Here is a 13,611-nt window from a genome sequence, read left to right as displayed (position 1 = left end):
TGTACCACAAGTTGCAACACTATTCCCCAGACTCCACCTACCAAACCCCCACATTTCTTTGGAAGAAACTAACCTGCTTTCTAAAAGTATATATTTAAAAAGTGTAAACATGCAAATTTGTGATCCCCAAAGACAAGACGCAAATGCTCGAACCCAAGCTCTGAATCTAATAAAGGATATAAAAGTTGAATGTGTTGAAATCAATCAGAGGAGGAGTTAGAAGCAGGAAAAGATTCAAAGGGAATTTGGTGATTCCCTTGATGAAGGGTGGCAACTAGATGGAGTATATAAAATGAAGACTAGGAAGCAGTGTGAGTTATCTAAGAAAAAAAAGCAAGCATCTTTATTACAGCCAGTGAAAAGTGTCACCAAATGGGGTGGCTTTATAGCAAATTTACAAGAGGCTAGCAGAGCCAAGGCTGAACTGAAGAGGCCAGCTGGGGTAACTAGAATGGGACTGTATTCTTGCTAATTAGAGATCCTCAATGCTTAGTGTTCCCTTTGATGGAACACAATGATGACCCAATTGCTAACAAATGGGATAGAGACAGGGAAGGGCCTTCCCACACTGTCCTTGACTTGTAAGAGGAGGGCCATCTTAGTATATGGTAGCAAAAAATCAGAAGTCTGATAGCACCTTTTCGACTAGCACATTTTATTAAAAGGCATAAGCTTTTGTAAGCTGCCAGAAATCTGCCACACAACCTCCCCCATTGAGAACCATCACCAGGGTGTTGGACACATCATCCCTGCCCACCAAATTGTTCCCTTTAAGGTGCAGAACAGAGGAGGGGGTCACTTGGTGTCCTACTTTCCATCTCTATTATGCAGCTGCTAGGTGCACAAAAAGATTAAAGCTGGAATAGCCAAGGGCCCCTCCCTTTGGGACCATCTATACTAATTAACCTCCGCATTGTTTCCAGTGGCTCTGGAAAATTCTGTGGCTTTGATATAAATATCTAATGTAAATTCTTGCCTATTGTTCAAGCTTCTCTCTCTTTTCTCTCTCTCTGCGTTTGGCTGCCTTTTATCCTGCTTTTGCCAGTTTTTTTTTTTAATGTTTCTGGATGTTTAATAAATAAGCATCCAGCTGTATTTTTGCTAGCTGAACTGAGTGGGGTGTGTGCTTGCTCTGATCTGGATAAAGGGACTGACTAGGAGTCTGCTGGGTGCAAACCAGCTGGAAATTACCCACAATAATTTTCCAACATAGTGTTCGTTCAGAATTAATTCACTGTAACTTTTCAGTTGCTGAAATTCAAAATGTTACTGCCAAACAGGCCCTTCTTGCTTTAAAGATGTATGCATATTTCAATAGTTTTTACTCCATTGGTCTGTCATTGAGTAAAATAGATTTATTGTTGGTTATTATCTTTATTAGGATCAACCAAAATGACACACTTTGCTAACTTTCAAGTTCTCCAGCATTTTTTTTTTACCAAATCACTTTCTACCACTTAACCTGAAAACATTTTCTGGAGAATTAAAAAAAACTGCAACTCTATAGCATCAGTTTGATTGGTTCTAGCTAATATATTGCCAAAGTATAAATTATAGATTTTTTGTTCACAGATCAACAGTTTTTGGTCTCTAAAACAGACAAACAAAAAGACATCTAAAGTAGTTGCAGCATTCTGGCTCCAGAGCAAATCTTTTTCTGACATTGGACTTCTTACCTTCATTCTGAATATGTGTAGAGCTAGCTTATTCTGAATGGATCACCAGAGGCAGCCCTGGATTAACCATTAAGCAAAATAAGCCCGTGCTCAGGGTACCAGGGGAAAAGGAGCACCACAGAGACTTTTTCCCCTGGATATCATGCCCTTAACTCTTTCCCTGCCACACTCAACTTTTCAATACATTTTTGTATTTGCACTTTTCCCCTTATAACAATTTAATTAAAAAATGCATTAAAAAGTTTTGAAAATTTACATTTTTTCTATTGCCCTAGTTATAAGTAAAAAATTTACTTACATTGCTTACTATATTTAGTGTTAATTTTTTTACAGTTTATGTTTAATATATAGTAGTTGTGGGGTCCAGCCTGGGGGATGGTCTGAAAGAAAACTAAACTTTTAATCTCTTGTTTTACCCTCAGCACTTATTGAGTTTTAATGTCTTGTCAGTTAAGCAGTGGAAGGGCTGAGGGGCACCATTGCTGGGCTGTGCTTTGGGCCTCTGTTGGCTTTAATCTGGCCCTGACTAGAAGGCTTTGGCTGCAACCCTTCAAGGCAGAAGGAGGTCCCATTCCATGAAGTTGTTCTAACTGGGTTCTGACCTACAGCATTCAGCCTGCAAAGCACAGCTTCTCTTCTTAGGGTCAGGAAGCTACTGAGCAATGAAGCTGATTCTTGAAAAATGTGGGAATGATCAAACATGGTTTTTAGTTCAGTATCTAATGAAATCTAAGTTTCTCTACCATTCACTTGTTTCAAACCCATGTCTGTGTTTCTCTGCAGAACCATAAGGCAGACATGAATTTGCTAGTGGCCATAATATAGCAGGTGGAACTTCAGCAGTTTTCATTTGGATGCAGTTCATAGATTAGGATTATTGTTCCCAAAATGGTAATCTGGTTTTCTGCCTGATTTTCTGCAGACCATCCTGGTTGGAGACAGCGGAGTGGGGAAGACATCACTGTTGGTCCAGTTTGACCAAGGCAAATTCATCCCAGGCTCTTTCTCTGCAACTGTCGGCATTGGATTTACCGTAAGGGCCACTCGGCTGCTGCATCTGTTGGGGAATCGTTTACTCTAGAAGTCCTGGCATTTGGCTTCTGATAAAATAACTCAGCAGACAGTAGTAGTAAATAAGTTCAAGGAAACAAATCTAGAGAAAGACTAGTATGACAAATTATGTGGTAATATAATTCATGGATTATGTTGGAATGTTAGGGATCTCTGCACTAGGGGTTGGCAACATTGATGGCTAGATTTGGATATTATTATAGTTGTTATTATTATTATTATTGCCTTCAAGTCAGTCTTGTCTCCTGGTGACTGCCTGGACTAGTCCCGGCAGTTTTCTTGGCAAGGTTTTTGGAAGTGGTTTGCCATTGCCTGCTGCCTAGGACTTAGAGAGAGTGACTGGCCCAGCTGGCTTTGTGCCTATGGTGGGACTAGAACTCACAGTTTCCCAGTTTCTAGCCTGATGCCTTTATCCACTACCCCAAAGTGGCTCTAGGTTTGGAATAAGGTGCATGTATTGTGTGTCTTCGCAAAACCTGGAGGACATGATGGGTATGGACAGTCATGAAACACTCATTTATCAGGAGTCAAATTGTAACTCCAGGCCCTGCTAACTCCCCAGGATGGTTTTTACCTGGGATGGTCTCTGTAACTCACTCTGAACTGTTTTTATTTTCTGTCTAGGGAAACAGCGTAGGGCTAGGGAAAAGATTAGGCTGTAGGTTGCTGTTTTGCCTTGCAATGCGTTTCATTTTTTAAACCTAAAACAATAATAGCAAAAGTCTTTCTCTGCATCCTAGTGAGATGCCCTACGTTAAGAAAGCTGGTTCTCAGTCAACTAAACAGATGAATGTAGCAGACAGAAGCATTACAGCATGTTCCCTGTGCCATTAATCGCCCCCTCAAACAAACCCACTGTGCTTCCTCTGCTAGTTTCCTTTTTTTTGTTTGTTACTTTCCTCTCACTTTTATTGCCATGTAATGGGAAGCTGTGCCCTGTTTTACCAGAGAAGTCCTCTTAAGTGCCTTGGGAAGCTGGTGAAGTTGCCCATCAGCCTGGGCGATGTGAACCCATTGGATCAATGCGGTTTCCAGGCAGACAGGCTGACCCCTTGGAAGATACACTTCAAACAAAGATTTATTTAATTATCTTATTTATATTTCGAATTTTGCCACCGCCCACCTCACTCAAAGATGCAGCTCTTAGCAAATCCATTCCCAAATCAGTGTCAGCTCCTGCTAACAAGAGGGAGGGGGGAAAAAAGAAGAAGGGATGCCTCTGTTTTCATACAGAAAGGAGAACTGTTTAAAGTAACATAAAGTTATTTAGTTTGTCATTAAAGCTTTTAAGACTTGATACAAATGATGTAAACATTTTTCTTCAGGCTGGATGTTCTGTTTCATGCATCAGATTATTTTGGCCCGCATTGGGTGTAGGGAAGGTTTCCATGTGCTGCCGTCTTTTACTGGTGAGATGAGGGAAAAACCTCTAACTTTGGCACTGCATCAATGTGCCCATATTATTCCTTGGCATCAGTATAGAAGTGATATACAACTGTCATCTTTTTGTTTTTAATTTCCCAGTGAAGCATACACCCCTGAGATTTCCTGGTAGCCTCCCATCCAAGTCCTAACCAAGTTTAACCTTGCATTTTGAGATCAGTCAAAATTGGCTAAGTGTTACCACAAACACAGTGGCAAATTTGGGATAGGCTGTACTTAGACTGACCCTTCCCTATCTAAGTATTTCTCCCCTGGAGATTTTTCGGTACTTCTGCACCCTTGATATTTTCTTCTCTCATATGAGGGCAATACCACTGAAGCTACATAAAAGTCCAAGTTGGGAGCATTCAGTCACAATTAGTACAGGCTATACTGTAGTATGTTTAGAAAACAAAGGATAGACTCTAAGAAGGGGGAGCTTTGAAAGTGCAATATCTCCCCCTTGTGGCAGTTACCAGGCAGTTTTCCTTAAGCAAGCTTTTCTGTTTCTAGGCCTGGAACCTGTTAGGCTTTCTTTTTTCCTTATGGATTATGAAAAAGAAACTTTGGGGTTTTTTTTCATTTTACAGTCAAAATTGTGGGATGGGTGAAGCAGATAAATAATCAGCATACCCAGTTGACCGGGAGGAAACTATTACCTTTCCTTACTTGCAAACACTGCAAATCTTCATATACAAAGATCACACAAGTCTCAGCAGGTTGTGCCACAGACAAAAGTGGTATGAAATGTTGTCAAGTTCTGGCATCATCTCCAGAAAAGATAGAAAGTACTAAACCAAAAAAAAAAAAACCTGAACTTGAATTAACATGCAAATGTCATCAAGGAGTTGTTATCATAAAGGTGGAAAAGGAAACCTCAGCTGTTAAATCCAACTTTCTGCTCAATGCAGGAATCCAAATTTAAGCATCCCAGACAGACAGCCATCTAGTCTCTGCCTGAACTCATCCCATGGAGGGGAGCCACCACCTCTGAGTAGCTGATGCCATTGATTTTGTCCCCTGACATTCAATTGAAATGTGCCTTCCAGTAGCTTGAATCCATTATTTTCTACATTCTGGAATTACGAAGGACAGGTCTGGAACCTCTGTGTGACATCCTTCCATGCTCCAGTAGCCTCCCCTCCCTCTGCTGTCTCTTCTCACGTCTAAACATTCCCAGTTCCTTCAATCTCTCTTCGTAGAATTTAAGGGTTTTGGTCTCTGGATCATTCTAGTTGCTCTTACTTTTCACATCTAACAATCTGTTCCAGTATGTTTAAATCCTTCTTAAAGTTTGATGCAAGTAGAATCTTGCCAGCACAAAATAAATTGGACCTATTGCATTACTTCCCATGATTTGGAGACTATATTTCTATTGATGCAACCTAAGATTGCATTTGGGGTTTTTTGCAACTACATTGCACTGCCATGTTCAGTTTGCAATCAATTACTATTCCAAGATCTTTTCCACCCCAACCATTAGCACGCCTGGTATCTCCCAGCTTATTCTCATACACTTGATTTCTGTTTCTTTCATGAGAACTTTGCATGTGAATCTATTAAGTTTCATTTTGTTATTTCCATCCCACGTCTCTAATTTAAGATGGTTTTTGGGTATTAGCTTTCTTGCCCAGTTTAATTTTGTCAGCAAATTTTTGCACTCCCTCCACCAAATTATTAAGAAAAATGTTGAAGAGTGCAGGACCCAAATTGAACCTTGTAATTATTCTTGTTAAGAAATGGAGGGTCATGGGTGATTTAGACCATATCACTTTGGGATGAATTTGAAAAATAAGGCACATGGTCTTCTCCAATTTAATGACCACTAACTGTGTTGTCCTATCCACCCTATCCACCCATTACATGTAGTGGCTGTGATGATGGAGGGTTTTATCCGAACCCATCTAGAAGGCACCAGCTCAGGAAAGACTACATTATTCCTAGTTAAAGCTGTTAAGCTGATATTAACCAAAGTCCCTAGCAGAGCTATATGAAGGTGGGCATTTCAAAATTAACACCAGAGGAAAATAGGTTGCTGCACTGAGAACTGAGGCTTATTTAGAATAGAACAAGTGATGCTTATTTGGATTTTTTGAGGTTTCCAGAAACTTATCTGGCCTGAGAACTTAATATGTGGTGGGGCAGAGGGGGCAAAATTGTCTGCGTGTGGCAGGTAGGTTGGGAGAGCCACTGGCACCAGAAACAATTGGCTGTGTATTTTTCCCTGGATGGAATGTCCATTTGTATACGTGCCTGTCTGCAGCTCCTAATTGATCATCCATCTAGGAGGAGAAGATCTTCAGCAGGAAGAAAGGTGTTGTCAGAAGTTAAAAAGACTCCTGTGGGAAAATCCAGCCTTATGTTTACATCTTATCCTTTCAATCAAAAGAAAAAGAAACAAGGCAAAGGGTATCTCTGGAACAAGAGATGCTGTAGATAAGTAGAAGTATTCAAGTGACAGGTTGTTTAGAAGAGGACTTACTTTGGAGTGAATGAAAGACTGCAGGTTTTGCTCCAGCCAGAGGTCTGTGGTAGTAAATCTTAAATTTGAAAGAGTTTTTGTGGTGGTGGTGGTTCATTGCCGAAGAAACTGAACTGTTTGAACCCGGAAGCCCTTCATTCAAATACTGTCTTTTTCATTCATCTAGGACAGTCTTTTTCAACCTTTTGACCCTGGAGGAACCTTTGAAATATTTTTCAGGCCTCAGAGAACCCCTGCACATTCAGACTCAAATATAGGCCACAAGTTACAAAATTATTATATTCGTTTCATGTGTAGGCCTGTATACTGTATATGCATTAAGAGTGTTCTTAAACTAAAAACAAAGGATGAAACTTACCTCTTTAATCTGAAGTTGCCTGAATGTGAAATAATTTTTTAAATAATCATGATCTCCCAGGAACCCCTAGTGACCTCTCATGGAAACCTAGGGCTCCGCAGAACCCTGGCTGAGAAACCCTGATCTAGGAGAAGCCTTTAAACAACATCGGCCTTACTTCTTTTACATCTACACTATGGGCATAATACCACATTGCCTCTCTCAGTGGTTATAAGGATCATTGAAATAATGCGTGTGTAGCTCTTTGGACACCCTTAAGTACCGCAGGAATGTTGTTTTATTTTGAGGAACAAGCTTCTTCTCTCCCACATGATGGTGTTTCATGCAGAAACTGGAGTTAAACAGTAAACACCAGCACAGAGCAGCAAGGAAGTATTTCTGCTGCAGGATATTTTTAAGACAAAATAAATATCATTACTATTTGTGATAATAGAATCAATCAATTAATTAATTAATTCCTGCAGTACTTAAGGGTGTCCAAAGAGCTACACACGCATTATTTCAATGATCCTTATAACCACTGAGAGAGGCAATGTGGTATTATGCCCATACTGTAGATGTAAAAGAAGTAAGGCCGATGTTGTTTAAAGGCTTCTCCTAGATCAGGGTTTCTTAGCCAGGGTTCTGCGGAGCCCTAGGTTTCCCTGAGAGGTCACTAGGGGTACCCTGGGAGATCATGATTATTTAAAAAATTATTTCAAATTCAGGCAACTTCAGATTAAAGAGGTAAGTTTCATCCTTTGTTTTTAGTTTAAGAACACTGTTGGTGCATATATACAGGCCTACACATGAAACGAAAATAATGGACAGTATAAACATTTCAGTAGAAATATATGGTATGCAATCAAGAGTAAGAAAAATGGTCTCCTACAAGCTCACAAAAATTATGGATTAGGGCCTTCATTCTTTCTGGAGCAGACCCTGCTGCTTCTCTGTCTTGTGATAATACTTTTGGCAGCACAGAACTTTTCTTTCTGACTTAATGATCTAATAGCCTTATCAGAGTTTGTTATCAAAATATCCTGTAATGTAAAATATTTACCACCATCCTTCCACATTTCTTCAGGTTACAAAAGAAAGTGTTTTGTTTTTACTTTTAATTTAAAATGAGAAAGTAATTGAGATGGGGAGGGTCCAGGAAGGGGCAAGGAGGTACACATCAAATCAATGACTGCTCTCCACTAAGTTTAATTTCCTTGAAAGTTGAGGATGAGCACCCCAAATGAGTTTATGAGGATCTTGCATGATCTCCGACTATGGGAGAAGTTTTGCCTTAGCTGACAAGGCTATGGCTTTGCAATAACAATGTTTCTGGATATGTTACCAATACTCTGAAAATACATTCTAATGATCTTTCAACAGGTAAACCAAATAAGCAGTAAGGAAAGAGAAGCTTGAGGAAAATTGAGAAGATTAGCTGGGCATGCTCATATGATTTCTATTGGGAAAAAAATGAAAAAAAAAACCCTCACTTCTTCATTTTCTGTAGGACCATTATGTTCCAAACATTATCCGGAATTCCATTTAATTTGTTCTCAATCCATATGACAATCATGTGTCATATGAACCCTGAGTCACAGATTTATTCCAGATTTGAACTTCAGTTGCCTTAATTCCCAGCCCACATAGGTATCTTGGTATGTTCTTGGTATGTTTGGACTTCAACTCTCATAACGTCTAGTCAAAGTCCAGTTATATTTAGAGAGTGCCATTTGGAGGAAACCTGGAGTTTTGGACTTGCTTGGAGGGCAAAGGGGTTCATGTGCATGGGAGGTTTTTGTGATCCTTAGAGCTGTGGGAGACAAAGAGAATTGGGTGGTTTGAAGACTACATCTACTTCCTTGCTAATGATTTATGGCATCTTCTAGCTTCACCTAGTTATTGTGTGGCAATATAAATCCTGACTTCATTATGGTTGTATTGGCACAGTACTGGTTGGTTGATACTATAAATCACTAGTAGTGAGGAAATGGGCCATGTAATCTATTCCCTTGGCAGCAGTGCTCAGCTTCCATTCTTTCAGCTTGGTCTTTTGATCTGATTGATGATAATGACGATGTTGATGATGATGATTTGGCAGAATACCAGGATAAATAGATTTTGCTATATTTCAAGAGTATAAATGGTGTTCACTGTCCTTCCCTGTGTCATCTTTCTGTGTTTATGTATCATGAGAGGATCAACAAGCCCTGAAACCACACAAGAATATTGGAGGGGAGAAAATTACTGTGAAATCTCAGTGACCCTTATTCTGCATCTTGAAGCTGTGCTGTAGGTCACTACTTCTTCTGTAATTTCATGAACTCCAAATCAGGGGCACTGTCAGCCTTGCAAGGTAGTGTCATGTCCCCCGTTGCGATGTATACATACATCACAACGGGGAACATGCCTTTCCGGGGAAGGGGAGGAAGGAGGAAAGAATCAGTGCTAAGCCTATAAGCACTAAAAGACAAATACAGATAAAGGACAAAGGAGCCACACCTTTGCCCTGACCCGAGAAGCCATCATCCTATCTCCCTGACATCTCTGTATTACCACGGGGGACACACCTGCTCCGGACACAGGAAGAGGACAGAGGTAATCAGCACTAATCCCCCTGATCGCCCATCAAGACTCCGGAATCGCCCCCTGATCGCCCATCAAGACTCCGGATCAGGACTTTGGGACAATGGGGGGTGGGGAAGGATCAGGTCTGCACCGCGGGTATTTACCGGCTACCTCGCACGCCATGTGCTCATTCCCGTCTTTCTCTGTGTCTGCATTCTATTCCTAATAAACCAGATATCCTTAGCCCTGGCTGGTGAGTCTGTGTTTTATTAGAATAAGGCAACCATCACAGGTAGTCCAGACAGGAAGCACACCCAGATGAGCTAATTCTACTTTATTGTAAAGTTCCATTAACAGAATCTTGCAAGTCTGAAAGTACATTTCTCCTTTGTTGCCTTTACAGCCCAAGAAACTAGGGAGGATCCCTTCTGAGATGTTTGCCATGCCCACAATCCTTTTGCGGGCTCAGCTGCCTCTTATCCATTCCCCTGGCTGTGGCTCTTCCCCATCACCGAAGGTCATTCCCACATACCATTACAGGCACACAATCTTTGGGGATTAGTGGACACATTTGGAATTTCTGAGAGTTGTAGGTATTCTCACAAAATGACCACAATAAATGTGGGGAGGGGGAGAAAAAACAGTCTTGTCTGTTTACAAAACAATACCATAGACGACCTGTCTAGGGCCAAACCCATGTATTCAAAGGCAAACTGCTGAGGTTGCTTCTCCCTATCCTCATCCTTCAAAGTGTGCTTTGAAGTAGGACTCACTACAGAAACCCAAGGGGACGTAAGACAGACAATCATACGAAAAGATCAGAAGGATGTGGAAACAGAACCAACTGAAAGCAGAGGACAGAGTAGCCCTCAAACACCTAAAGATGGACCAAACTATCATCCTCCTCCCAGCAGACAAAGGCCGCACCACCGTCATTATGGACATATCACAATATATACAAAAGACCAAAGAATTACTGGAGGACAAAGAAACCAACACCCCAGTAAACACCAATCCCATACAGAAAGTGGACAACCAGGTCAAAAGAACTCTCAACAACCTCACCAAGAAAGGCCAAATTGCAAAAGAGGAACAGAGGCAGATGAAAAGCAGTGGACCTATCCTCCCACGCTTCTATGGATGCCCCAAAACACACAAGCCTGGCATACCACTTTGGCCAATTGTATCATTACCATGGACTCCCACATACAACAAAGCTAAAGAGCTCACAAAGAAACTTGGGCATCTCACAGAGGAGAGTGAATACTTTATCGACTCCCCACTACAGTGCCTCCAGAAAATCAAAGACCTAAAAACAGAAGATGATGAAATTATGGTTTCATTCGATATCACAGTACTCTTTACATCCATAGATCCAGAACTAGTGAAAGAATCCATAGTAGAAGTTCTACACAACACACCTGACTTAGCCAAATACACAAAAATAGAAATACCCAGAATAATGGACCTCACTGACCTCTGCCTTATGACCTACTTTCAGTTTGATGGACAAATATACCAACAGATCAAAGGAATATCCATGGGATCACCTATTTCAGGACTTATAGCAGAGATTGTAATGCAGCGTCTGAAAAGGATAGCACTCCCACACATACAACCCAAAGTATGGATCTGGAACATGGATGACACTTTCATCATAATAAAAAAGGAACAACTGGAGGAAACACATGAAACCATCAACATCTTCAGTGGAATAAAATTCACAAGGGAAGAAGAAAACAACAACACACTACCTTTCTTGGACTTCCTCATCAGTAGAGGAAATGATGGCAAGCTAGAAACACAAGTCTACTGGAAAGCTACTCATGCTAACCAGGTGCTCCATTACCAAAACAACAACCCGACCTCCCACAAGAGGAGCTGTGAAAGAACATTATTCAGATGAGCACAAATGCACTGCAGCAACCCAGAACACCAGAAAAAGGAAACATCATCTATATAGGATCTTCCAGCAAAATGGGTACCCCCCCAACTTTATCAAAAAGTGCCTGACCACTCAGCCCACTACAACCCAACCAACAGAAGCTATGAAAAGGGTAACTCTGCCATACATCAGAAACATCTCAGAAACCACCAACAGACTATTACAACCACAGAGCATCACTGTAGCACACAAACCAACTAAATCCCTCCAAAACATCTTAAGTAACCCAAAAAGACCCAGTAGCCCAAGAAGAAAAAACAAGAGTCATCTACAACATACAGTATAAGGACTGTAACAACCACTATGTAGGACAGATGGGCAGAAGACTACAGAGCGCATCCACGAACACCAACTAGCAGTCAAAAGACACAATGAAAACTCCTTCATCTCACAATACATGGACAGACTCAACCATACTTTCAACTGGGAAACTGTGAGCATCCTAGACCAAGCGAAATCCAAAAACACCAGAGAATTCCTGGAAGCCTGGCACTCAGACAAAGCAGCCATCAACAGACACATAGAGGTAAACAACATTTACATACCATTCAAAAGAGACAATAGAAAAGCCAAAAGACCAGAACACCTCCTCGCCAGCAATCAACACCCAGATATGCAAAGATAAACACCAGGATTAACACCAGAGCAACAATCAAACAGCACAATATATCCTAATCAAGGAACTATTAACTTAGTCAATCAACCAAGCAGCAAACAACAGCCCAATCAAAGAACTCCCAAGGAGAGAACAACACCCCCACCAACACAAACAGGGCAAGCCACGGTATATAAACTGAGAGCAAGGCCCACTCCCTTTTTGCACTGTAGATGTTGCGTAGTCTGGCAATGAAACATCTGCAAGGAAACAACAAGGCTCAGAGAGCACCAAGGACTCCAAAGTGTACTTTTTCTCCCCAATTTTACCCTTGTTTATTTTTTTGGGCAGGAGGGACTCTGTTCAAAGAAGCACTGAACAGAAACCATCTATCTCTGTCATTTCAAAGAAAGGCTGTAGGATCCCAGAGTCACTGCTGGAAATAAGTACTGTTAAGATGCCAGATGAAAGAAACATTTTTTTAAAAAAATGCCAGAGATCCTGGGATTAAACCCAGGACACCTGAAGAGTGCCAGGCCGGTTTCTGCATTACCCTCTTCCCCAAGAGCAATGGACACGGGCACAGGGCCGCAACTAGGGTCTGTGTCACCTGGGGCAAACATGGATTCCGTGCCCATTTTGGTGCCCCCCCCCCGCCAGCGCGGTGCACGGGGCACATGCCCCGGTTGCCCACCCTAGTTGCAGCCCCGCACAGGCACATGTCCCTTTCTTCAAAGGCATCTTTCTGAGATGGAGCTGGTTTTGGCTTCATTGGCTGGAACCGGGGGAAGACCAGTCACTGGGGGTTTAGTTTTGTTTGTTTTTTCCTGCCTCTGCAAGGAGGGTGTTGTCATATTGTCTGTCAACACCTTGAGACAAGACACAGGTCCGATTTGACAGCTACAATTGTTTAGGAAGAGAAGGCTTCTTTTCTCATGCAATTACCTGAAAATTTATTTGCATGGTTTACGTCCCCTCCCACCCCCACATCATACTACTTGCAAACACCCCTTACATGCATTAAATCATCTGGGAAATGATGAAGCACCTCAGACCTAGCAAAGTATCTAATTTATGGTCAGTTTTCAGAATCTGTTGCATTTACTTTTCTTGACTATTTTCCATAGCATTGTTAACAGGGACTGGAAATACAGGTTTCTCTAGCAGGGGGTAGTGGAAAACCAGAGCTAAAATAAAAAGTCGTAGAGACCTGGAAACATTGTTAGAAAAAGTAAGAAAAAAAAAACCTTATCTGGATATGCCATCTGCCTTGTGTTTGCAGGCATCATGACTTTCCAGACAGAACATTGCTGAAGGAGAAGAAAAAATCTTAATTATAACTGCGCTTGCTGCAGTTAAAATGACTACATTTTCCAACATCCTCTTTTTATTCCAAGCACTCCTAATTCCCTTTTCTACTACTTGGCTGTTATATATGGCAATTACTTCTTTATTTATATCTAATTACACCCCTCCCCTCATGACTAGGCAAATAAAGCACGATGGACGTTGAAG

Source organism: Candoia aspera, chromosome 2 (genome assembly GCF_035149785.1).
Source record: "Candoia aspera isolate rCanAsp1 chromosome 2, rCanAsp1.hap2, whole genome shotgun sequence".
Taxonomy (NCBI): Eukaryota; Metazoa; Chordata; class Lepidosauria; order Squamata; family Boidae; genus Candoia; species Candoia aspera.
This window is presented reverse-complemented; position numbering follows the sequence as displayed.